The 27,514-nt window shown below is 39.9% G+C and overlaps 1 pseudogene; it reads right to left on the minus strand.

Annotated features, from left to right (window-relative positions):
* Positions 1-3,533: 3,533 nt before the first annotated feature.
* On the minus strand, positions 3,534-14,470 carry LOC150002677 (ribosome biogenesis protein NSA2 homolog pseudogene; annotated as a pseudogene).
* Between the last annotated feature and the right edge of the window lie 13,044 nt (positions 14,471-27,514).

Here is a 27,514-nt window from a genome sequence, read left to right on the forward strand (position 1 = left end):
TCCAGTTGTTATATTTTACTATAGTTCTGCAAGACGTCACCGCTGCAGGAAATTGGATAACGGGTACACAGGATCACCCTGCATTATTTCTTACAACTGCATGTAAATCTACAATTATCTTACTATAAAACACTTACTCTGTTTAAAAAAATCTCAAAATTTAATTAAGAAAAGCAAAAGTGATGAAGTTTCCTGTAGTTGACTACATTATGTTTTCTACCATTATATGGAATGAAAGATAAAAAAATTAGGATGAGTTATCCAAAACAGTCAATCAAACAAGAGAAAAAAAGGGAGAATACAAATGTACCTTAAAAATTTTAGTGTAACTTAAAATATGCACATGTACATTTATTTGATCATTGTTCCTATGGAGCTGCAGGCTGTTCTTTGAGTTTCAAATGCAGATAAAACTATGTTGGTTGCACACACCCACCCTGTGATGCCTACTGTTTCAGGTTTCGTTCTTTAAAGAGAAAAAAAACTTAAAGAACTTGGGATATGGCCAGAGTGCATACTCCATTTCTAAGTTTTTACAAGTGTTTTCAGTTTTTTGTTTTTTCTTCTTTTTCAAGTACTTGACAGTTATCTTCCACACAGGTCTAATTAAACAATATTTTTAAAGCAACTCACTGGTTCTCTCCTAAGAAAACATAAAAATGAAATTACTGTACCAGCAATTCCTTCCCAAGGGTATTACTCTTAATATGTGTTACAGATAGTTTAGTGCAAATCTAATTCCAATGTATTTTTAAATTGAGGTGAATATTTAGATGAGCTTATTTGTATTTTTCTATAAAGTATGTGTTGCTTTTGTAATAAAAAATAAGTTGTTAATGTTCCTATAATAAAAAATCAAGTAAATAAATTCATGTTTTGTGATTAAAAAATAAGTCATCAATGTCTTTCTTAGTCCCCTTTCTACCACCACAAAAAAATAGAAATTACTGTCCAAGGCAAATGTTTTATTCACCTCATTTTCCTATTGCACTCAATACAATCCTGGACCACCTCTTCCAATTTCAGAAAGTATTTGTGCTCAGGAAATATAAATTTTCACCATCAGTGAAAATAACATATAACTGGAATGGGGAACTATGCTACATGTTTTACAAATTAAGTACACTTTTATAGTATATGCTAAGTTCAAATAGAAGTTGTTTGAAAGAATTTTTGGCTCTGTTGTCCTGGTGCACGTTTAGATGGTGGAGACAGTTCATTCATAAAACAACTTATCTGCAAAGGTGAATATATATAAGGTGTTCTCATTTGGGGAGTTAACCCAACAATTGAGTAATTGCTGCCAACCCTGTTTTTTGGTAAGTGGATTGGTCATGTTTTGAGAGTAGAGTTCATGATTACCTGGACCATCTGTCCTGCCCTGCCTAATTCAATCACACACCTGTGCAGTTGTACACAGAGGCCTGGTAACAGAATTGTATGTGTAAAAGAATTAGAAAGATACAGATGTGTACCCCTTGAAGTTAAAAAATATGTGCATATATATGTAAAACATTTCTGTCCATGTATGAGTGTGCACTGTGGAGAAGTCTCGGGCTTTTGATTGTACTCCAAACCAAAGATATATAAAGTAGATATTATAGACCACATGATGTACCAGAAAGAACACTGGTGGGGCATTTGGGAGACCACCCACAAGCTCCATTGTTGACAATCCAATTTCTACACTTGAGTTTGACTCCCTGCTTAAAGCACCAGTGACTCTGCTAGCAAACTACCTGAAGACAATGATTTCTCAGAGGACACTGAACAGGAAAGAGAAACCCACTGAAAGAGAAACAAGTGCACTCAGGATGAACTCCACAAGGGAAAGCTGAATCTCAAGGTTTAGAATTTAATTTTTCTGGTAATAGTATGATTCTGATCTCAAGTGAGTCACTGTTCACTCCACTCTATTTTGTACATATTATCTCCAAGGCACAATTTTTAATCTATAATTACCTTACCACATCACATAATTCAAACCTTCATATACAGCAGTAGATATGCACTACATAAACAGTCTTGGTGCTAAGCTGTTTTGCCAGGATAGGTCTTGTCATCCCATTTTTCTATACCTCTGTTCAGAGCCCAATTCGGTGAAGCACTGAGATGATGCAACCTGCGCTATAATGTTCTTTCAAATGTTAAAACAAGTCCCCAAGAAGCTGCTGGATCAAAGGGTTGCGAAATATTGATCAGAACATATGCCTCTTTCTACCAAGGGAAGTTAAAAATATCTCATCCCATTCCCCATCCCCACCCCCAGAAGAAGCTATGAGGTAGGAAGAGCATGATAGTGGGTGTCTGCATCAGGAAGGGGGAGGAAGGAGGAAGGGGACAGGGAAAGGGTAGAAGAGAAACAAGAAGTAATAAGTGCAGAAAACTGCCAGAACCTGGAAGAAAAAAGTGTAGACAGAATCAGGATAACCTATTTTTTAATCATCATGACTATGAGGTATAATCAATTTATTTACTGTTTTGGTCATCTCAATATTTACTTTCACTGTTGAAGTATTATGCTTAACTATGTGGCAGGTACTCAAAAAGAAAAGAAAGAGGGAAGGAAGTATGAGAGAGAGGGAGGGAGGGAAGAAAGGAAAAAAAGAAAAAACTTGTTAAATGATCGATCTTTTCTTTGTTTGATGGCAGGAGACTTCTTCTATAAAAAAAAAACTTATAATTATCTACTCCCTTTCTCTGGGTCTCCAGGTAAAAACATCCCAGAAAAGATTCTGCTCCCCTTATCTTGGTAAATTTCATAATAAACAGAATCTCATTGAACATTTTTGCCCTTGTTGTTTCGGGTCAGCCTCTTATCTTCAACGTCCAGTCTACTGATGATGTAGTTGCACTTGAATCTTTATTAACCTGTTTTTACTCTGCCTGTGAATCACTTTGGGAAACAAAACTGACAGCATATCCTGAGCAACATACTGATCCAAATTTGCAAGTTTGGGTACAACCTTCTCACACCATCCAAAAGTGACTAACATTGAAATTCCAGCTTCGGTGAACTGTACTAATGCATATTTTAATTAATGCAAACTGTGAGGTCTAGCAATGTAGTGGAAACATTTCCTTTAAAGAGAAAAATAATTGTAGGATACAGGGATTTAATCCATACCTATAATTTTCAAGGAATTTATTCCTAATAAATATAGGAATATCACCTTAATTAAAGATTAAGTTCAGTTTAATTAATGACTATAAGAAAACTGTAGAATCTATTATACCAGTAAAAAAATTTTAAAAAAACATTGAATGTAATATAATATTAATATGTCTTGCAGAATACTATCCATATAAGATTTTTTTTTAGTAGGGTATTGCTTAAACTGCTTTTTTAATCATTCAATTTCATGGACATCTAAATGACAGACCCCCAAATAAATACCAATTAATAAAACTGGGCCATTTTAATGTTCTTTACAATAAAATAAATAGTTTTCTCAATGGCTGCAGACATGTAAGTCCTTTAATATTGTACTGTGAAGAAACATCACACTCAAGTTACTTGTATGAAACTGCTGTCAAACCAGTAAGACTGCATTTATACATCCATCATTTTCAGGATTATTGGTAACCTGGGCATATTTTCCCCAAATAACCTTGCCTCCTTGTGTCACAAGGCCAACTCACTTACATTCACCTCGATGACAGTACCTTTGGTAATAAGACCCAAAGTTGTATAGAGGGGGGATGAGGGATTCTTCTTTACACCTTTTGGTGGCTTTCAGTTCAGGATGTGTTGCGTGGGCCTTCTTGAAACGTAAGCCCATTGTCCTAATGAATCTTTCATATTCAGGTGGTTTTCGAGTAAAGTCATCTCCAACAAAGCAGACTTTAGTAACCATTCTCTTCCACGCTTTTTTCTTTCTTTCCAGTTCAAATAACTTTTAATACCTCTGTTTCTCCCTGGGCACGAACTTTGGGTAGAGGGACTTCCCATTTTCCCGCTTTCTCTTTTCGTTTTTGTTTAATCATATTGGAAAGTACTTTAGCTCGGGACTGTCCCTCTCTGTCCAGTAGGTACACAGGTAATGCTCCTTCTGGAGTCTTCTCATCATTCTTTTGTTTGGTGTTTCTCTTTTCATGCATCTTGATAGTCTTTTTCATTTGTATTTTCTCAGCATGGCGCTGTTTATGGTAGAGCTTAGCCTTCAGACCGATCATCTTTTTTGTCTTCTTTGAACGTTCATGAGCCTCTCAGCCTTCCTTCTTTCTCTTTTTCTCATGGTAATCCAAACGATATCCATAGCGTTTACGGTGGAACTCAATATACTCGTTCTGTGGTATGGTTACGGCTGCCGGGCGGCCGGGCGCAGTCCCCCGCACGCGAAGACGCTTTCAACTTTCAGGTCTCAGAGACTCACGAACCAACTCCAAGCAACTCGCGACAGGAAAGGATCACTTCTCCATATAGGATTTTAACTGAAGGATTTCTTATCCTGAAATTCACCACAAGATTTGTACATAATAGGATGTTATTTTCAAGAGGCATTTCATTCCAGTAGAAATGTAGATGCCATTAACAGTCCATAGCCAACACTTTATAGTGAAAGTGACTCAAAAGATAGAAAAACAAGATGCAAATCTAAAAACAAAAATGTTTTCAACTGAAGTAAAGGCAAACAAACACACAATGTTATATTGTAGCTGTAAATACCATTCTGCATAGTTTTAGTGACTTAACAGAACAGAAATTTATTTCTCAGTCAATATCTGCTGTAGGTCAAGGTGACCCACAGGAGTCTCTCTCAGACATTAAGTGAGGACACTCTATGAAGCAATTCACTATTCAGGTTGACAGAGTCTCCATCCTTTTACAGTTGTACCATCTGGAACACATGATCTCCTGGTACAATAAAAGAAAGAGGAGTCTGAAGAATAGCACACCAGCATGTATGTGCCTCTGCCCAATACACTTCTGCTCTCATATCATTGACCAAAGCAAAGTCCATGGCTATGTCTTTGGGGAGAAGAGAATTTTCATCTTCCATGTGAATGGAGAAGAGATCAAATATATTGGTGAACAAGAATAATATCCACCACAAATGGTAAAAGCAGGCTGAGGAGAAGGAACTCAATTTTTCTGACTCTGTATAGGATGACTCTCTTGCCAGGGATTGCTTCAAACATAATCCCAATGAGTTTAGAGGAGAGAGAACCAGCTACATCTTTTTACCATTCTGATGTGCCACCTGAATGCTCTCCTCTCTCCATCCTGAACCCTCTCATACTTCTATTCCACCACCACTCTCATTTAAGATATTCACCTTCTCCTGGAAACCAAAAGCAATCCTCCTAGACTGGGTAGACTGCCCTGTTATGTGGTTTCATAACATCCTGTAGTTACTCCTCTCCATTAGTGTTCACATAAAGATGAAATGTCTTGATACATGTAAATGTATGTAAAATACTATATTCTAGGAAGGACCAAAAAAATGGAATTTACTTATTAAAAATTGTGTATTTATTCTCACATGTTTAAACTTCAGTCACCTTCAGAGTACTATCCATTTGATGCAATACACATATCAAGATGTTTTTTCCACTGCTCAAAACAGTTTTTAAACTTGTCAATTTTGATGCCTTTTGGGGCTTCTGCCATTTCTCATTTCATCTCTTCCATGTCAGCAAAATGTTTCTCTTTCAGGACTTTTTTCATCCAGGGAAGCAAAAAAATAAAGTCCCTTCAGGGAGAGAGGCAGTGAATAGGGGCACAAGGTTCACGTTGTTTTTAGTCAAAACTGCTGAACACTCAGCACAGTGTGGGCAGGTGCACTTGTAAATCACCCATTATGAAATGGGCAAATGCGTTGGAAGAGTCTTCCAAAAAGTTTACTGAAGCCAAACGCAGCCTCTCACAACAATGCCAGGTGGTACACTGATACAGATGGGTTTCTAAAACACTCACCTAGCATAGGAAGCCTGTACTAAAAGGGGTCTGCCCTCCAGAAGATAATTCTGGTTTCTTTGAGGGATTCCCCCCTCATACTTGACACCTGGTAAACACCAAAAAATATCATCATCATCATCATCATCATCATCATCATCATAGCATCTAGTACTTTGTAACTATTAATTTAACAGTCTCTCTCTCTCACAAGACTGAGATCCCATAATCCTGCCTACCCAGGTCACTCTGCTCCCATGCAGCTCATACCAGCCTTGACCACTGACTAGGACTTGAGCCCCTCGCAGCCTCTACTTTCCAATAGTTCCATGTACCCCCTCCTTCACTAACCTCCCAAGTTTCTTTTGTATTCACCTTCCTCTACAGTTCTTCTTAGACTATTACAGTATACATAAGCACTAAGCCTTTCAGTAATATATACACTCATTAGCAAATGGTTTCATTTGCAGTGAAAATTGACATTAGGACATTACAAAAGATAAATTAAGGAAGCAAACATTCAAAAATGCTGACTCTTCATTTCCATGTCCATTACTAAAGTTTTGTCTCCTCCCTCCTATTCCAGATAATCTTTTCTCCAATACCTCACATAACTGTCAGTGTGATGGTTCTATTTCAAACTTTATTTGTCCAACACTTTTGCACTTTTATTTTCTAATAATTCCACAAAGTCCATTCACTTGTACAGACATCTGAAATTATTCCATAATTAAATAATAATTTACATATATAATATTAATATACATATGCTTTTCTATACATGTATTATCTTATTCAATCAACAATATGGCATTTTAAAGTTTCTCTTTTAAGAGCTATAAATTAATGTGTCATATGGTAAACAACCAGCACCAACTATTAGTTTTAAAATAGAGTGGCACGAATTAGCACATTGTTTTTATGTACATTTATATATGCCTTATTAACATTCACTCCTGAAATAGGTTTTATTGGAATACTCTATAAATCTGGTTTTTCCAAGAATAAATCCTGGCTTCTCTGGGTGTCAAAATATCTTCTCCCTGTAGGGTGAAAACTGATCCTCTCATCAGTGTCAGCCATGAATAATTTTACAGCCTCCCCAGTAGGTTGTGTGCTTTGGAATTTTTCATTGGCCTGTGAAACATTTATTATATTCTGAGAACTTATTAAATATGGGATAAAATGTGGGAAAGATATTGTCCCTATCCAGTACCCTCTTCATCTAAATAGCACAAGCAACCAAATAAAAATAGTGCGTCACAAAGATTGCTTTCAATTTCCTTCATTTCTTTTTAGGATTATGATCTAATTTTTCAAAAACCATGTCCGGGAGCTCCGGTCTAAGGAGAGCCTGTGGTCATATGAGATTAGAGGATGGGTTCACCAAATAAATGAATTTTGAGCAAGACCCACTGAAGCAGAATTGGCCCATACATCAGAAGAAATGCTGAAATGGAGCTTAGCATAAAAGAACTGAAACCCCAGCTTCTTAGGCAGAAACATCCACTAGATAAAACTAACTTTGGAGTAAAGAAATGTTTAAGTTCCTGGTCCTTGCTCTTAACAGTGATGAAGTCTGTGACCTTAGGCAAATGATTTCACCTCTTCATACTTCTGTTTCCCCAGGTGTAAAAAAGGGGTGACCTTTCTGTTCTGTCCTGCTTGTGGAGATGATGGGAGTGCATAGAATAAGATACACAGTGAGCATCCCGAGATCTTGGTTGTAGGGTCCTGAGAACTTGGCTGAGGCTGAAACACAGACCAGCCAGAATCTGGCTTGGATCCCACTCTTGGGCTTGGGTTCAGCACATGGGGAGAGCAATGCTCCCTTTGTTCCTCACCCAGACCATCTTCCCAGCCCGGGAGGGCAAGCACCCTGCAGCTGTCACTCTGTACCTCCCTGAGGGGAGGCTGAGGTCTGTGGGCACAAGCAGATATGGTATAACCAGCTGAGCCACCGGCTATCTGGGGCCATATGTACAAGATGGTCGTATGTCAAGGGACCTGGCCATTTGTCTCTGCTCCAAATTATGTTAATTAGCACTTACATAGAGCTTAATTATTTATCAACACTGTATTATTTCACCGGGCTGTCACAGAACCCCGAGTGCTATCATTCAAGAGTTGCAGAGCACTAGGGGTTCAGACCTGGAGACAGGCAGCCCTATGTTTGAAGTCCAGCTTATCTGTTTACCAACTGTGTGATCTTGTGCAGTACCTCATGTCCCCAAGCCCTAAACCTCTATCTACAGTGTAATGATCATGAAAAGGAATCTGATAGGATGCTGTGAATGTTAAGTATGAATTCAAGTAAGGTGCTTAGTGCAATGCCTGGCTCATCATAACACTCTATAAATGTTGGCTATGCCTTATTATTATTATTATTATGCAGGCTATTTTTAGAGCAGTTTTAGGTTCACAGAAAATTCATGGAAAAATAAAGAAAATTTTTATATAGCCCCTGCCTCCTACCTAACACACAGACTCCCCATCACCTACATCCCCCACCAGAGTGGTACATTTGTTACAATTGATGAACCCACATTGGCACATTATTGGTCTACAGTTTATATTAAGGTTCACCTTTGAGATATATATATATTCTATGGATTTGGACAAATGATATGTATCCATCATAGTATCATCCAAAATACTTTAACTGCCCTAAATTTTTTATCTGCTCTACCTATTCACCCCTCCCTCCCCCATCTGCCAATGATGTTTTTACTGATTCCACAATTTTGCTTTTTCTAAAATGCTATATAGCTGGAGTCCTACATTATGTAGCTTTTTCAGATTGGCTTCTTTCACTTAGTAATATGCATTTAAGTTTCCTTCATGTCTTTTAATGGATTGATAGCTCATTTCTTTTTAGTACTGAATAATATTTCATTGTCTGGATATGCCACCTTACTATGTTTTTAATGCAGGTGTTTAACAGATACAGAAAGGTTATATAGTATACCCAATATACGGCCAGTGAGCAACAAATCAGGACATCAACCTGCAATTCTCTCATCAGTATCCCTCTGCAATCCAGCTTCAGATGAGTGCAGTTAGTTGTCACACTCACTGGGACATGCTAAATCAAGCTCCATTTTCAGAAAGTAGCCAGTAGACTTTGTATTTTTGTTGTTGGAAAGAAATTTGTATTCCCCTTGGGTAGGGTTAGAACCACCCCTTGAGTCACAGATGCTCCGGGGCCTATGATGGAACAGGGAGGACCATGATAGGAAGTGCCCCACTCTCTCTCCTGTCTACCAGAGCAGTACTGCTCCAACTCCTACTCTGATACAGTGGATCAGGGTAGGGGACCTAAAATTCTGCATTTCTAATAAAATTCCAGGTGATGCCATGCTACTGGTCCACAGACCAGACTTTGAGAAGAAGGAGACTAGTCTATTATGCTCTCTTGGGAAAAAAATGGAAATGATCCCATAATGCATCTGTTAATTCTTTATTGAGTATATCACATGCTAAGTACTACAGATCCAGTGGGGAAGAAGCCAAAGCTGCTGGGATCTGTGCTTTCAAGGACTGTACATGCTATAGAAGAGGACAATTAAGCAAATAAATAACAGAGAAACAAACTGTAATAAATGTTACAAAGGACAAAATCGGGGCCTGAGACAGATAGTTAAATGAAGATGTTCGTTAGACCGATCAGAGAAGACGTCTTTGAGAAGGTGTCATTTAACCTGAGATTTGAAGGATGAGATGCTAACTATGTGAAAAGCAGAAGAGGAGCATTCTAAGCTAATGCATTCATAATATCCCTAAAATGGCAAAAGAGAAGATGAAGTCTGAATTTCACTTCAATGCATTCAATGGTGAAGAATGGATTCCAGGGGAGGAAAATGGCAACAAGGAAACTACACAAAGGCCGTTGCAGGGGTCTGGAAAGAGATGATGAATTTGGGGCATTTAGTGCTGAAATAAAGTATGAAAGTTGGCCTCATAGTAGAGGGGTAAGCCTGGGCAGACAACCCAGAGTTTTCAATCTCTGTCCTCAGCACTAAGCCAGTCTACCCCAGGGACAACAACAAAGGCCTCACAGAGAAGACTATATCCACAGTACAGAAGGGTCACCCTTACCGTGAGAAGGAAGACTCACCAGGTAGCAGCAATGATATTGAAATTAAGACAATATCCCAAAGCTCCAGTGCTGTGCTGTCCAGCATGGTAGCCACTCGCTATGTGTGTCTACTTAAATGTAAATCAATAAAAAGTAAATAAAATTAAATTTCCATGGCTCGGGCTTACCAGCCACATTTCAATTGCTCAATAGCACTTATGGTTTGGAGCTACCATTTTCAACAAAAGAGACCCACAGAACACTTCAGTTATTATAAGAAGTTCTAAAGGACAGTGTTGCCCTAGATGGTTAAGATGTGAGTTAAAATTAATAAATGCTGAACGCTCATTAGATATTTCCTGAAGGAGTAATATTTGTTATTTCCTGGACTGCATACAGGTAATGTGGCCTAGAGCATATTTGCTATGCAAGTAAGCAGGAGCAAAAATGTGTAACGGAGCTGCCATGGATATGTATTGAAAGAACAGGTACTGCATAAAGGCAAATGAGTTAGAAATTAAGAGTGCTGGTATAAGAATCATTTCATTGTTGAATCTAAGGGACCTAGGCAGGAACTTTATTGAGGCCAAAATGAAAATAAATGGACTTTGAGAACTAAAAGTGATAAGAGATTTGAGATCTGGATGTTGGTCAGTAATGAGTACAGTAGAGAGATGGGATAGTAGTGGGTAAGGTAGAAAGTGAGTCCAGATAAGGAACTCCCATGGTCAGGGATGTTGGAGGCAGAAATAGTCTGAGTGATACTGAGGTCCAACATGTAGCCTTGTCTGTGGTAGATGCAATGGAGCTAAAGGCTATATTCAGGAACTATAAGACCAGGATTTGGTAAAGGTCATCAACATGGACTGTTTTTAATTTTCTGTTATAAACATTTCAGCCTTATATAAAAGTAGAAAAATAGTACAATGAACCCCAATATACTCTTAACCATGTATCAACAAATGGTAACTCATGGTCGATCTTATTAATGTGAATTTTAATGTCACCAAGGCATTGGAAAGTAGAATCAGGTAGTTAAAACAGAAAAAGGATGAGACATCCTCCTCCTCAAGATCAATAGTGGCAACTAAATAGAAGAGGTAAAAATTTGAAAGAACAGTGCTGATGTTCGCTCCTATAAACAATGGAAAGCAGCTAACCCATCTGGCATGTAGTAGAGACTCAATAAATAAGAAGACAAAGAGGCATACACAGTGGAGAGAGCGAGGAATATCCTGTTATCTTGTCCCTACATCTGTGGGAGATTTAAGCAGCAGAAGACAGACACAATGAAGGAACAAACCCTTTGGATAAGACTTCAAAATTTTAAAAATCTTGGTTGCAGTAATGGTTACATTTCCCATAGATTATAATGACAATAATCAGGCCAAGCCACATCACATTAATTAAATGTTGAGCAAAAACAACATAGCAGAGAGTTAGCTCTATTTGAAAATAAAACAGTCTCCATGAATGTGACTCCAGCTGGTTTTCCATTACCCTTTGCCTGCCCTGTCCTGACGAGGACCCTGTCAGCCTCACCTCAGCAATTTGTCCTCAATAAGCACAAACTCTCAGCCTGAGCCTGGGCACAGCAGCAAATGAAAGACCCTGCAATGCCTGAAAATCCTTCAGTGATTCCTTCATGTTGCCTGCAGTTTTAATAGAATTTGCAAGTGACAGGGGTCCACGATCACATCAAAAGCTGCCTTGAAGATTGGCCTCTTGGGGCATTCTTTGTCCTAAATGCAACAAGCAAAAGCATGGGCATTCATAGTCCTTTGTGTTTAAAGCAAGATTCTAAATTTGGCTTCCTTTTCCTAGAAGAAAACACACCAAAGTCTCCTGACACCACAGAAGTTCAACGTTTCGTTTCATAAGACATTTTTCTGGTTCAGTTTCAGTCTGCAAGTTCATTGAGCTGGTCAGGTGGGTACCGCTAATACATGTGGTTTACATTAATGCTATTCATGATGTTTATCCTAACTCCACAGGAAGCAGCTTACCATATGGTATTCATGTTTGCGTGTTGCTAAAAAACATTCAGAATTCCCATTTTTAAGAAGAATTCATCAATTGCAACGTAAATAAAACACATGCCTCTGCATTTGTTACAGAAAAGGCCATTTAGAATCAGGGTAGGAATGTTACAACAGTACCCTCAGAATTAAATGTTAAAATCAAATGGCTTCCCAAGCCTGCATTGCGATGTGGGGATCCGCTGATATCTGCAAAACCAAACAGATGCTTAGAAAGGGGAAATTCAAGTGAGCAAGAGTTTGGTGGCTTCAAAGAGAAGAGCAAGTGATTTAGTGCAAAAAGGGTAAATTTCCTCAGCACCTTCCTGACTGAGGACATTGTGCTCATCCCAGGCGGATACTAAGTGGTGCAGTAAAGCAGTAAATTAGAAGAATGTAAAGTCTTTAGTAGGAATTGCACGCAGGGGAAAAATGCCTCCTAATGCTCATATTTGTTTTCATGTAAATAATGTACACTCTTCCTAAAATCAGACTGGCACAGGCTTAAGTAAGACATCAAAATCCACAATAGATAATATGCTGGACTCCAGACTAGCAGAGACACAGTTATCCTCCTATTTGGGTACAGATCTTGCAGGCAAATGAGAGAAATCTACTCAATGCTGAAATCCAGCAGTTGCGGTCTTTTGCTTCCTCTCGTATTCTTGATAGGCACACGTGTGCTTGTTCACATCCTCTCTTTCTCCCGCTCTCTGATTTCTTATTACACTAAATTGTATGCTAATTGGTTGAGCGATCCCAGATGATATCATTTCTATTTTAATTTGTGTAACTGCTATTGTTATTCCTTCCCCATCCCTCAGTCACCCATCCCTCTATTTGTCACCCTTGCACAGATCTGGTCATGCCCTGAGCTCTCCCTGAGGTTAATTGAAGTCCCACTGTCCCAAGGACACTGGTTCATCAGCATCATCTGGGTGAACCCCAGTGGCCTGAGTTTTCCCCCACATTCTGTTATGACCCAGAAACCTGGAACAAGGGTAGGTATCCCCATTTCCAAAATGTCCTTAATTGGCTTTCTATGAGCCTCCCCTTCATTATTCTATTCCTAACAGCTTCTGGCATTTACGAACCATATCTCAACATTTAACATCCAATTGTGATGTGCCTTGTACTGTCCACTGGGGACCCCATTCTCTCTTAGGTTAAGCTCATCTGCCCTCCTAAGAAAACTTCTCAAGGAACATGTCGTAGAGCACAATGCACTCACTATTTCCTGCCTGCTGCCTTCTTCTGTGTCCTGGCAATTAGGAGGGTCCAATCTCAGCTCTCAGGGAGCTCAGGACGACCGAGGGGCCAGAACAAAAGGATTAACAAATGATTTATAATACGATACTCAGAAGGATATTTAAGATGTCCTAGGAGGACACTGTTATATCTCGGGAGTCCAGAGTCCCCTGTATAAGGTGATATCTGAGATAAGATCGACAGGATGAGTAGCATTTCACAGGGAAAAGTTGGGACAGAACCTCCCAAGGCAGAGAAGAAAAGTCAGTGTGTCAGGGGTGATGCAGGAGAGCCACTCGAGGAGACCAGCAAAGATGGGGCAAAAAAACAGAGCATGACATTATCAGAGACACTCCAGGACTGGGTTTTTAGGTTGAAACATATGAAATTACCAACCTTAACCAGAAATGTCTGACCTAAAATTACAGCATTTTCATATATTACAAAAATCATAATATTACATTTTTTTTTATTTCCCAGGCATGCTACCTAGGATTTCCTTTAAAATTCCACGCCCAACCCCACCCTACAGACAGTGTTTGTTAAATAGTTTTCATCTAGATGGCGGGAGGAAGGTCAGCATCCTAACTGAGAATACTAATTCCAGGGTGGTTAAAAATTGAAAGACTCTAATGGAAACTTCCCACCACATGAGGCTTTTGAAACACTTCAGCTATCTTTATGGCCGATCAACTCCAGAGACTTCCTTTGTTAGAGTAAGGGATGTCAGAAATGATTTTTCATTGGTGAAATGAGTGGTGATCAAGATGTGTGTATTGACCGAAATATTGTGCAGGCATCCCCACTCATGCGTGAATGGGGTGTACGAATCCAGCGAGCCCCATCGCCTATGCAATTAGGAGTGGAGCCTGAGGCTTGATTCGGAAATTGTCCTGGGTCCAGCTGCTGACTCAGAGGATTCTCCTCGTCTGAATCTGGCTGGAGTGTTAGCTGAATCCTGCTGCTAAATTACTGCCTCTTTGCCTCTAGTGAACCGTCCATGCAAGGCGCTGTTGGAGCACTCCAAGGGACCTAGAGCTAGGATTTTTATCAAGCTTATAGAACAGGTTAAATGACTCCTTTCATGTCTCCTGGCTTTAAAAAAACCGGTATGTGTGGCAAAATTTAATCTGAGCCTTGCTGTCATTCAACTCTGGTGTCAAGGTTGACCCAATCTAAGACATCTATCACACTTACCAACTTCCTGCTGTGGGTGGTTACCGACATTTTCCCCAAAAGCTCAATGGGAATGATCAGATTGGTATAGGTGAGTTCACATCATCCCTCTAGCAGAGCACCATGCACAGCAATAGGCATGCAATGGGTAGGCAACCAAACTGTTAATTAAATTAAGGTTTGGACACTGACTGAGGTGAATAGAAATATAGTTGTATATCAGCTAATAAGAGGAAGTTAGAGATACTTGGGAGGAGGTACCATATTTTTTGCACTGTAAGACACACCTGATCACCTAGGTTTAGAGGAGGAAAACAAGAAAAAAAATATTCTGAATCAAATGGTATACTAAAATATTTAATAAAATATGACAAAATAATATTTCAACCATGTAAAGTGAATAGCAGTCAACAGCGGTATTAAGAGCCACCATCGCTGTCATTAACAAATGAGGAGAGACTTTAAGGTTCAAGTACTCTTCTAGTTTTCTGGGAACCCCAAGGACTCATCATTGCTAGTGTCAGAATTTATGAAGCTCAGTTGCTCACCATCACTGATACCACTTTCTTTGCTATCTTCACACTGACCAGACGCCCTGAGGTTCAGCAGTAAAGAGGGACATTTAAGCGTCCCCAGGGATTTCGCGTGGGCTCACCGCTTCCTTTTCTAACAGCTGTCACCATCGCTGACAGGTCAGGTAATACCCATCACAGTCTGTGATGCAATATTTGCTCCAGAAGATGCACAGACTTTTTCCCCCCACTTTTGGGGGGGAAAAGTGCATCTTATGGAGTGAAAAATACAGTAATTTTCTTCTCCCACACATTGGAGAGAGTAGTCACTTTCTTCTCTAAGAGGTCCCTGGTGCCATAATCAGAATGACCAGATAGAGCATGGTGGAATTGTAGTCTGACCTCCATATTTAAGAATGCTCCGTTAATGGGCCATTGAGCACTCAGGGTGAAAGAGTTTCCATAGAGAAACAACACTTCAGAGATGATCCTTTCAAATCCCCTCAGTTAATAGATAATCAGAGCCTCACAGTCTCTCTGATAATCTGTGACAGTTGGCACTACAATCTAGATTTTTCTTATTCCTACTAAGGTGTTCACTTCACCAGACAGTGGCCCTCAAACATGTGTGTGCATCACAACCCCCTGGACGGCTTAGTAAAATACAGATGTTGGGAGCACCCTAGAATGCTAAGTAGGTCTGGGGTAGGGTCTGAGAGTTTGTGTTAATAACAACCTCAGGTCTGGCTGATGTAGCTGGCCCAAGGGCCACATTTTGAGAACTCCTATACTGTGCTATATTCCTTTCTTGTTCCTTAACCATTCCATACCCCTACCCTTCCAAATACACCTGTTTCTTACAGTCTGGGTCAGCTCCATTTGCATGACCTCCAGCCTCAAACTGAACCAAATGCAACCAAAATAGAACCCTGTCTGCCCATGATCCTCAGCTTGAGGTCCTACATTCTCATTACAGGTTTAGCAATGGTCCATCTTCAAGGAACTTTAAGGACATGTATTACTGTATTTTCTTTTTGACACCTCAAATGTCTGTGAGGAAGCAAGGCAAACTGAGTCAGGAAAGCTTCTTGGGGCCAGATCACACTGGGTCTGGAATATCAGGTTAAAACGTAGGACAAACAATTCAACCCAGTTTTAGTGCTTCAACTCCTACATCCTGAGAAATGGCTTAACCCTGGGAAGCAGGATAGTTGTTCACCCTATAAAGCATGGAGTTTGATTTGTAATTTTAAGTGACAGAATCCAGTGATTGCTTCACCACACATGTGTTCCCATGTGCTGTTAGGCCAACGGAGACAAAATAACACACTAGTCCAGACCCCCCATGGTCTACTAAAAGAAAAAGATAGGTAGATAATAAATTGTCTTATTCCAGCAGGTCCTTCAATAACATTGTTTCACTCAGCATCAAATCACTATGTTATTTATAGTTGATGAGATGTAGTAGGAACTTAACTCTTGCTTGTATCATTTAGTCTGGGGTAAAACTGGTTTCATCATATGCCCTTTCGCTTACAGTCACAGAACCTATAGACAACATTAAGTGAGGACTTACTTTGTATGATATGTACTTTAATCAAAGGTATTTCTGCACCAGAGTTAGAGGAACAGGGTTGTGCTTTAAAAGTATTAGGGGTGCAGCCCTGGCTGCTGTGGCTCAGTGGATTGAGCATTGGCCTGCGAGCCAAGTGTCGCTGGTTCGATTCCCAGTCAGGGCACATGACTAGGTTGCACATCAGGTCCCCAGTTGGGGGTGCGAGTGAGAGGGAACCACACAGTGATGTTTCTCTCCCTCTCTTTCTCCTTTCTCCTCTCTCTAAAAAATAAATAAATAAACAAACAAATAAATAAATAAAAATTTTTAAAAAGTGTTAGGGGTGCAAGGGAGGGAGCTTGGGAGAAAAAAAGAGCATGTGCATTTCAAGGCAATGTCTTTTGTAGTAAGGAATGCTAAATATGTCCATCGGCAAAAGGGTCAGGAAGAAATACACAGGATAGAGGATAGTTCCCAACTGGGGAGGGGAGAATGAAACAGACAGTGGAATTTCCTGGAGAGGGTTTGGTTTGGTTTTACTTACATGTCCCATGCTCTCTGCTGACCCTCCTTGTTGCTGATCACAGGTGCAGCAAGAGAGACCAGGTTGTAAAAGAGACTGGAAGCACCGATAGAGATGGTCCCAAGAGAGGCAGGAGGAGGAAGAATCAAGACATAGCTGGAGGGGTTAGCTTTGGATACGGGAGCACTCCATCTTTCTCAGAGACCAGAAAAAGGAAAGCGTCACTTTAATGTCCCTAATCTCCCTGTTTGAAGCCTTTTAAATTCAGCCCATTGCTCTCCTTCTGTGAATCCAGGATCCAGCCCATTCCCACTGGGTAAACTTCAGGAAATCATCTGATTTCTCTATTTATGAAATAGAGATAGCAATGCAAGACTGGTGAAAATCAAGTGAGAGAAGTCAGAGTCTCGGAGACAGCCTCTAATTTATGTTAGCTGTTCATTAAATAACTTCATTTCTTTCATTCACGACTTTTTTTCCCTATACCATGCACAACCTTATTTATAGATCCTTCTTTCTCTTACCTGTAATTATATAATACCTTTGAGTGTAAAACCCCTCTAAGAAAGCTGCAGGTATGCCTTCTCTTCAGACAAATGCTTATCAATTTTGCATACCTTTCAGGGAGTTGACTGACCATTTGGAGCCCATCTGTGGATTTACTCTGATTCAGAACTTCAGTTTTAGAGCAGGGATCTATGAAGCAGGATTTTCCACCCAATCCACTGGGGATTGAGGAAAATTTATAATTTACATAGATTATGTTTTCATTGTTATTTTTGTATTGGTATAATGTATACAATGTTGGTATAGTATATGTATATTTTAAAATAAAAATATACAAATCCAAGGTCCTCAAATTCACTAGAGGTTACTCTTAAATCACAACCCACACAGAGGAAATTAACGTTTTAAGTAACTAATGTATAAATAATAGAAGAAAGGAAGAGAATTGCAGAGAGGCCAGAACAAGGGAACACAGGCAGACAGGAAGGAATCTGGGCCTTCCTGGAGGTCTTTGTGGTATCCCTGAATCTCCCCCACTAGGCTGCCGCCTGCCTTTTTTTCTGCCGAGGCAGAGCCCTGAGAGGAAGGAAGGGAGAGAATGATTGGTATTATCCTAGCCCACAAAGACAAAGAGAGAGGATTTATTGCTGCTCAACACTTAAGACCTCCATACCCTGCCATCATCCATTCCCCCTTAAACAAATGCTGGTTGTCATCAAGATGATTATTATTACTATGCAGACCAGATCCTCTGATGAATCGAAGCTGATGAAGCACTCCTCTCAAGTAAAGAGACTAAACTATTCCCGGGTGGCCTGATTTATTCCCAGGAAGTTGTGATTTTCCAAGTGGAACTCTGATCACTGAAAAGCATTCCCATGTTGCAATAGGGTGGAAAGTTAACCCTACAGAGCACGTGTTTCTGCAGCAGGAGCAAAGGGACAGATCCAGGTGCACACACAGGTGGCCAAAGGAGAATGCACCAATTCCCAGGGGTATCTTCTACAGCAGTGGCCTAGAACCTGAATGCGCTTAAAAATCTGCTGGAGAGCATGGACCCACCCCAGAGATTTAAATACCCTAGTCAGGACAGGGTCAATGGATTTTCATTTCTGACAGTCTCCCAAGTGACATCCATGCTGCCCCAAGTGGCCATCTCCATCACTCTGAGTAACAACAGGCACCCTGGTCAGAGTCCTGACTTCAAACCCCTCCCCACTGGTCTCTCTCCCTCTGTGCTCCCTGCTTCAGCCTCTTTGCTCTGCTGCCTGCTAGAACAATCTTTCTAAAACCTGAGTATATCTATCATTCCTTTCCTCAAAACAAGGTTGACTGTGGACTCCAGTTAACTTGAAACAGAAGCCAACTGGCTTAACAGGGCACCAGAAAGTATGTAGTACAGCAGGCCAAATTTGCTTTGTTTTCACCCCCAATTGTACTGGTGCAGGGTGTATGCACCTTCTCTCCTGAAGACACTCAGGGCCATATTGAGAGTTTCATTTGGTGACACTCACCAGCCAAGTCTGTCTCCTGGTTCTCCTTCCCTCAGCCCAACCACTGTCTTACACAAACGAGCATGTCCCAGCTCCATGACATTTTTCCTTCTCTTCCTTTTGACAAAATGAAAGTATCTATAGGACAAAGGACCCTTTTTCAGGCTGTCTTTGCCAGAGCTAGCTTGACTGACTCTTGTTTTATGATCCTCTGTCCTCAGGACTAACAAATTACTGGAAACTCCCTGAAGGCGCAGAGGTCCCAAGAACTTGCGAAACCTGAAGTGCCACATCACAACGCCCAGACCCTACACCCAAAGATAACGTCAGAACAAGCTGTCACCTGCACAAGAAAGACTAAAACATTCTGCTCTCCAGCCACCCCGATTACCTAACAAAAGCTCAAAGCCCCTACATTTCACTGCTGGTATATCTCTCCACATCAAGCTCCTCTGTCTCTTGGAGAGAGAATAAAAACTTCACTCTCTGCACTTTCTTCTTTGTGAATTCTTTCATAGCCCACATCACCAGCCACCCTAACAAGTATTCCCTTTCCTACTACAGTGTTACAGATATGAAGGGAGAAAGTAAGAAAAGCACTTCTTAACCATACCTTTAGCCTAGGTCATCTTAAGCAAAAGCCATTAGTTTCTCAGTTTTGCTTATAGGTGCACTGAGAGAACCAACAACACTTGGTGATTTGATTTTCCCATCGGAGCTACACTTTTACAAGTTCTCCTGTGGTTTTTCCCAATCAGTAGGCATCAGTGACCCTGCATTGGCTAGCCTACAGGGCTGGGAATAGGAGAAATGGAAACACGGTCTCAACTGTGAAGAACAAAGACCATCAGCACCTCTAGAAGGAATTGTGGCTGAAGACCTTCTATCTGGGCAACCACTAAAACCACTGAGAGAAGGGCGGTAGGAGAAAGGCTGTAAAATGAGCAAATAAGCAGTTTGGAAATTAGATTCTCCCAAAGGAAGACTGAGACGTCCTTGCTGAGACAGCCTTCTCAAGAAAGTGGGGCAGACCCCGAAATTTCCATAACTTAGACCAAGTCCTTTCTCAGAACCTGCCTCCACCATTCTGGCCCTTCTACTGATAATCCAAAACCACAATGTTTAGAAAAATTGTTCAATTCTTAAGTTTTAGAAATTTTATTTAAAATAAAAATTGTTCATGGGTTTTCCTTAGTGAGTAAACTGAACTGATTAAATGTCTCAACAACTTAAGTTTATTGCAGGATTTTTTTTAAGTGCTCATTAGAGTAGGCCCTAGAGGTGAAAACTGGACCTTCCATATACCTGTGTATATTAATATAAAGAGATAGATATATAGATAGATAGATACATAGATAGATAGATAGAGATACACAGAGAACACACACCAAACTTAATTCACTTGCTGTGTTAACAGACTCATTGTACTCTCCTATCTTTCATGAATGGAATGGTTGGCTGCCTTTATGGCCTCATTTAACATCTCAAAGCGGGCACTTCTTTTGTAAGAAGGGTTACTGCATGACTCAGCTGCTTAGTTAATCTGACTAATTAGCATTCTGTCGCCTATTAACAGCATTAAAAACAACCACCAGACTAGGCTCTACATACTTCTTAGGTTTCCACATAGATCTTTTTTAGTATCAAGGACGTTTGTTGCTTCGTGACCTTGGTGAACTTTGGGCCTAGTTAATACCCTCGAAGAAGCCCTGCTACTACCTTTAATAGAGAAGGCATCATTGTAAATGGCCTCCTAAATTGCCGGCCTCCTAAATTGTACCACCTTTTCAGAAATACAATTCCAAATTAAAATTCTGTGTCAGGAGGAAAACATTAACCGAATTGCAGCCATTCTTATGAGCCTCATTTAACTCAGGTGCATGAAGTTGAGAAGGCAAATTTACATAAAGCTTGTTTTGAGTTTTAATGTTTCTCTTCCTGGGTAGGGGAGGGAGGTCTATATATTCATAGCTGTGTAAGTGCTACCACTAATATTTAGATATAAAATCACAAAATGAAAATTCAGCATTTGCCTCAGGGCAGTGGGGAGAAAAAAGGAGAAAGCTAGCTAAATAACAAGAAGCATCATTGTGTGGATTGCATGCCATGCAAACTTACCAGGTTTTCCTTTAGTCAAAGGAAGAAACTTAAACAGCAAGTGCATTGACTAAAAACAAATTCAAATTGCCCAGGATTCAGAGCACTGTTTTTAGTCTTCTTACATCTTCATTTATTTTTTGTTCTCCTTTGCTGTAAAAAACGTGGGGAGAAATGAGTCACTGCTTTATCTTGGAAAAATGTTGACAGTCATCTAGTCATTTAATAAATAATGTTTGTGCAGTTTGTCCTGCTTCCATGCTGATGATATCAACAAGATAGACATGATCTCTGACACTGACCACTGTCAAGGGTGAAGGCAAATATGAAGAAATGACATAGGGGGAGTTATAAGACAGGACCAGAGCAAAGAGGAGACCCATCTGTAGACAAGGGAGTTGGTCAGGGACTGTGTTCCAGAAGAAATAACTTAGAAAGGGGAGCTTGGGTATTCCTCTCTACTTCCTTTTCGAGCTAAGCAGGCACTTCCTTTATAGGTCTGCAGATTTTCTTCTCATTTAGGTCACTTAGTAGTGACTAGGTCTTACATACTGTACTAAATATAGTCTGCTTATTCTCTCAATTCTTCCTACCAAAACAATATGCAGTAGGTTTTAATATTTTCCTCTTTGTTGTGAACTGAATTGTGTCACTCCAAAATTTATATGTTAAAGCCCTAACCCCAGTACCTCAGAAGGTGACTATTTTAAGAAATAGGGCAGTTAAAAAGATAATTAAGTTAAAATGGGGTCATTAGCATGGGTACTAATCTAGTATTTCTGGTGTCTGTTTAAGGAGAGGTGATTAGAACACAGGCAACACAGACAGAGGGGGGACCATGGGAGGACACAGCAAGAAGGTGGTCTCTGGAAGCAAAGAAGAGGTCTCAGGAGAAACCACCCTGCAGATGCCCTGATCTTGGACTTCTAGCTTCCAGAACTGTGAGAAAATACTTTTCTGTTGTTTAGACACCCAGTCTATGGTATTTTATTAGGGCAACCTTAGCAAACTCATACACCGTTTTTTTTAAATACAAATAAGGAAACGGACGCTTAGAATTGTTGCTGAGTTACACAGAAAGTACCAGACACAGGATTTGAGATGGGATCCGTCTGACCCAGAGCTTCTCTTAACTCCCAAACAAGACTGCATCCTGTGAGCCCCTGTCTTACATGCTGTGCTCTGAACTCCACCAGGAATGATCCCCTTTGCACAACTCCCCATGATCCCCTTCCTCAGCATACCTAACTCATTAAATACAAACTCTCACATTCAGTGTATTCATTACTGAGTGAGACCCAGAGATCAGAGCAAGGCTGGTCCCTGAAGAAGATCACAGTCCCATAGGAGATGAAAAGCAGCAAACCATGGCAGTTAAAATAACAATCCCAGAAACCAAGTAAACAACAAATGATAATGCAGATGACAAAGAAAGAGCTGTCTGCCTCTCCACTGCACACTCATCTCTCCTTTACTATGCTGTTCTAGACACCGCAGCCCAGCTTCCATACCCATTGCTAATCTGGAACTGCTCTTGCCAAAGTCTCTTAGTTTCCAAATCCAATGGGTGCTATTTAGTTTTATCTTATATGACATATTTGTACATTTCACACCATTGGCCATGCTCTTCCTTCTTAAAACATGCTTTTTCCCTGTTATTGTCATGATTCTCTGGTTTTCCTCCTTCTTACTGACTATTCTTTTATAGGCTCCTTGGCTGGCTCCTTTTCTTTATCTGATCTTTCCATAGTGGCGAATCTTGGATTCTGTTTTCAGTCCATCTCTTTTTTCCCTACATATTCAACCCTGATGATGACACTCATTCCAGTAATGTTAACCCCTACCTATCACTGCTAAATCTTTATCTCCATTTCACACCCGGTTTTGCAGCTCTAGGCTCTTATGTGCTATTCAACATTTTCCCCTAACGCTACTCCTTCTCAGCTGCCATTCTTAGTAAATTGCACCCAATTGGCTGAGCCAGAAGCATAGGGTACATTGGTTTAGGCAGGTTAGGGCTGCGGCAATGGGAATCATGGAGGTCTTCATTTACATTCAAGTTTCATTAATTCTTAATCTCTTTGAGCTTCAGTGTCATCCATAAAAATGAAAATAATAACAATAACTACCTGGGAAGACTTTTCTGAGTATGCAATTCAAGTGTCCCCAGGACCACCCTCATGTTCAATAGTTGGCTAGAAAAACTCACACAACTTAAACCATTAAATGTAAAGTTATAGTTCATTACAGTGGAAGGTACAAACTAAACCAACATAAGAAAAAGGTGCATAGGGCGGAGTCTAGGAAAGACCAAGCATGAAGCTTCCAGTTATCCTCTCCAGGACAGTTATGCAGACAGCACTTACTTCTCTGTCATCAATGTGTGGCAACATGCAGGGAGTATGGCCAGCCAATACTCACTCACTCAAGTATTGGGATTTGGTCACATACACATGGCTGACCACTCATATGGCTGACTTTACTCTCCAGCCACTCCAGAGATCCAGCTGCCACTGCATGAAACAAAGCCCAATAAATCACATTGTTAGCATAGGCTATCTGACATGGCCCAAGGCCTCCCAGTAAATGAAGATATTCCTATCAGGTTAGAGGTCACCCCCTGAAGCTGTCAAGGGCCAAATCCTTTACTACATGAAAAAAGAATGAGTTCATGCTTGTAATGTGTTCAGTACAGTGCCAAACACATGCTAAATGCTCAGCAAATATTAGTTATTGTTAGTTGTTTCAGCCTGTATTCTCCTTTCTTCTTTACTTCCCATCTTTAGTCAGTGAACAAGTCCTGCTAATACTACTTTTTTCTTAATTTTCTTCTCTCTTTTTCATACCACTACCTTTATGTTGACTGGAGGAAATATCATAACAATATGACAGGAAAATATGTTTTAAAATTAGGCAAATTTAGGAGACTTCTGGCCAAGATGCAGGCCTAGACTGACATGCTCTGTCTCCCTCCACAACTAAGAAGGAATACAACTACTGAAAAACCATTAATAACCATAAATAACCAGAAGTTCCAGAAAATAAATGGAAGTCCAACAAATGACGTTATAAAGAAGTGGTGCTCGTCCGAATAGGTAGGAGGGGGGAAACTGAGGAGGAGAGTTCAAGCTGTACTGTCTTCAGCAGCAGCAGCAATGGAGGCAGGACAGCAGTAAGCACAGACACCCATATTTAGGGGGAGGCGAGAAGCACCTGGGGAGCACCCCTGGCTGCAGACCAGACCTGTCAGCTTGTAATTCCGAAGCCGGGAAGGCAGACCTCCATTACCTTGGACTGTGAGGCCTGGAGGGGTTAAGGACAGAGGAGGAGGCTCTCGGTCTCTCAGTGGAGAGTGAACAGCAGAATCTATCTTGGACCCCCAACCCCGCAGAAAATACCATAGCGTGGTGAGACGGGATGCCCGGTTGTGACAAGTGCATGGGGCTCCGCCCCCTATAGCGTAGGAGGTGTGACAGACCTGCCCAGGAAGCAAAGGTAAATACAAAATGGTCAGGATGGCACAGATCATGATAGAGATCCCAGTGACATAGCTGACCAGACAGCAAATATCTAATCTAACGGTTTAGCAGATAGGAAATTTTTCTGAGGCTCAGCTCAGAGCTTTGGTTATAAAAATGCTTACAGACCTAACAGCAGATCTTAAACAAGACAGGGAAGGAATGAAGGCTAGTCCTGCTGAAATGAACAAAAACACAGATGAAACTAGTGGTGAGGGCAAGAAGACCAGGGATCAAATCAACAAATCGGAATGTAGGGAAGGAACAAACAGTCAACCAGTACAGAAAGAGGAAATGAGAAATGAGGAAAATGAGGAGAGGCTCAGAAACTTATCAGACAGCTATAAGTGGGCCAACATCCAAATCATAGGGCTGCCAGAAGGTGAAGAAGAAGAACTAGAAATGGAAAAATCATGTGAAAAAATAATGAAGCAGAACTTCCCTAACTTGGGGAAGGAAATAGACTTACAGGTCCAGGAAGTACAGAGAGTTCCAAAAAAACTGGACCCAGGGAGGACCACACCAGGACACATTATAATCAAAATGTCAAAAATTAAGGATAGAGAATCTTAAAAGCAGCAAGAGAGAAGAAGAGAGTTACATACAAAGGGGTCCCAATAAGACTATCAGCTGATTTCTCAAAAGAAACTCTGCAGGCAAGGAAGGACTGGCAAGAAATATTCAATATAATGAAAAGCAAAAACCTACAGCCACGATTATTCTATCCAGCGAAGCTGTCATTCAGAATAGAAGGGCAGAGAAAGTGCTTCCAGGACAAAGTAAAATTGAAGGAGTTCATCAGATCCAAACCACTGTTATATGAAATGTTAAAGGGACTTGTTTAGGAGAAGGAGGATCAAAACTATGAACATTAAAATGAAAACTGTATCACAACAACCAACAACATAAGCTAGGGAATTGAAACAAAGGCAGACTAAGTAGGCAACGAGAGTGGGAAAAGAATTATAGGTATGGGGAACATAATGGGGAGAGGTCAGCAGGGAGGGGGCAGGGGGGAAAGGGAGGGAGATGGTACAGGAATTAAGAAGCATAGTAGGAGGGAGTGGAGTACATAGGAAGATTTTGAGAACTCTGTGCACAACCAGTGGACATGGACTAAGGGGGGTGGACAACTGGAGGGAGGGGGTCACTGGGTAGAGGGGAACAAAGGGAAAAGAAATTGGGACAACTATAATAGCATAAACAATGAAGCATATTAAACGAATGTTTTTTTCAAATTAAAAAAATAGGCAAATTTGCAAAAACAATGCCAAATGTAACTCTAAAAAGTACTTTTGAAATTAAAAGCTTGATGGATATCATGTTTATGATACATCAAATACAGATAAAAGATAAAAATTCTATTTTTAATTATATTGTAAATTTTTGCACATTTTAATAAGGAATTCTGCAAAAGGATCTACTCAGCACTATTTGCAATAGTGAAAAATTAGTATCAACAAGGAAGTTTATGAAAAATAATGGTGTATTTTTACAATGGAATGTTATTCAGAAGTTAAAATAAATGAACTAGATTTACATGTATAAACGTGTATGACTATCTAATACATTCTAGTAGTTCAAAAAAGTAAGCTACAAAAAAATGAAGTATTGTGCCATTTATGTAAATTGCTAAAACTCAGAATATAACACTCAGCAGTTTATGTTCATTTACATATATTGAAAATGTGTAAACATGGATCAGAAGGCTACACACCAGCTGTAGAATGTTCCTTACCCTTGAGGGATGAGGGAGTGAAGAATGGGATTGTAAAGACTTCAACTGTATCAGTTATGTTATATCTAACCTGGATAAATTTTAACAGAAGCAAACATAGCAAACAATCACCATAGATATTTTAAGTTCTGAAAATGGGTCATGTTTGATATAGTGCATATAATTACCATATGATCCAGAAATTTCATTCCTAGGTTCATACCCACAGGAACTGAAAACAGAGACTCAAACAGGTGTCTGATGCCAATGTTCACAGCAGAATTATTCACAATAGCCCAAAGACAGAAACAACCCAAGTGTCCATCAGCTGATGAGTAGATAAACAAACTTTGGTATATACATACAGTAAAATAATATCATTCATCCTTAAAAAGAAATGAAATACTGACATATGCTACAACGTGGATGAACTTTGAAAATGTATGCTAAGTGAATAAGCCAGACACAAAAGAACAAATACTTTATGATTCAATTATATAAAATATCTAGAATAGAAAAATTTATAGAAACAGCAAATAGATTAGAGGTTACAGGGAAACCGTAAGAAGGGGAAAATAGGGAATTATCACCTAATGCTTAGAGTTTCTGTTTCTGATGATGAAAAAGTTTGGAAATAGTGATGATGGTTGCCCAACATTGTGAATGTAATAAATGTCACTGAACTGTACACTTCAAGTGGTTAAAGCAGCTAATTTTACGTTATATGTATTTTACCACGATTTTTTAAAATTAATAATGTAATAAAAAACCATTGAACTATGCATTTTAAATGGGTTAATTATATGATATGAGAATTATATCTCAATAAAGCTTTTTTAAAAAAATAGAGGGAGATTTATTACAAGAAATTGACTTAATCCACTTGTGAAGGCTGACTAGGCAAGTTAGAAATCTGTGGAGCTAATCAGGAAGGGCTGGCTGGAACTCTCAGGCAAGAAAGAGTCAAGCTACCCGGCACGTGGGAGCATTTCTTCTTTTGCAGGGAAGCCTGAATGTGTAGGACCCACCTAGGTTATATAAAACAGTCTCCCTTTCTTGAAGTAACTGACTATATATTTTAGTCACATCTACAAAATATCTTCACAGAAACACAGGATTCATGTTTGGCTGAATAACTGGCCCTGCCTTAGCTAAGCTGACACATAAAATTAA

Source organism: Furipterus horrens, unplaced genomic scaffold (genome assembly GCF_987537825.1).
Source record: "Furipterus horrens unplaced genomic scaffold, mFurHor1.1.pri manual_scaffold_8, whole genome shotgun sequence".
Lineage (NCBI taxonomy): Eukaryota > Metazoa > Chordata > Mammalia > Chiroptera > Furipteridae > Furipterus > Furipterus horrens.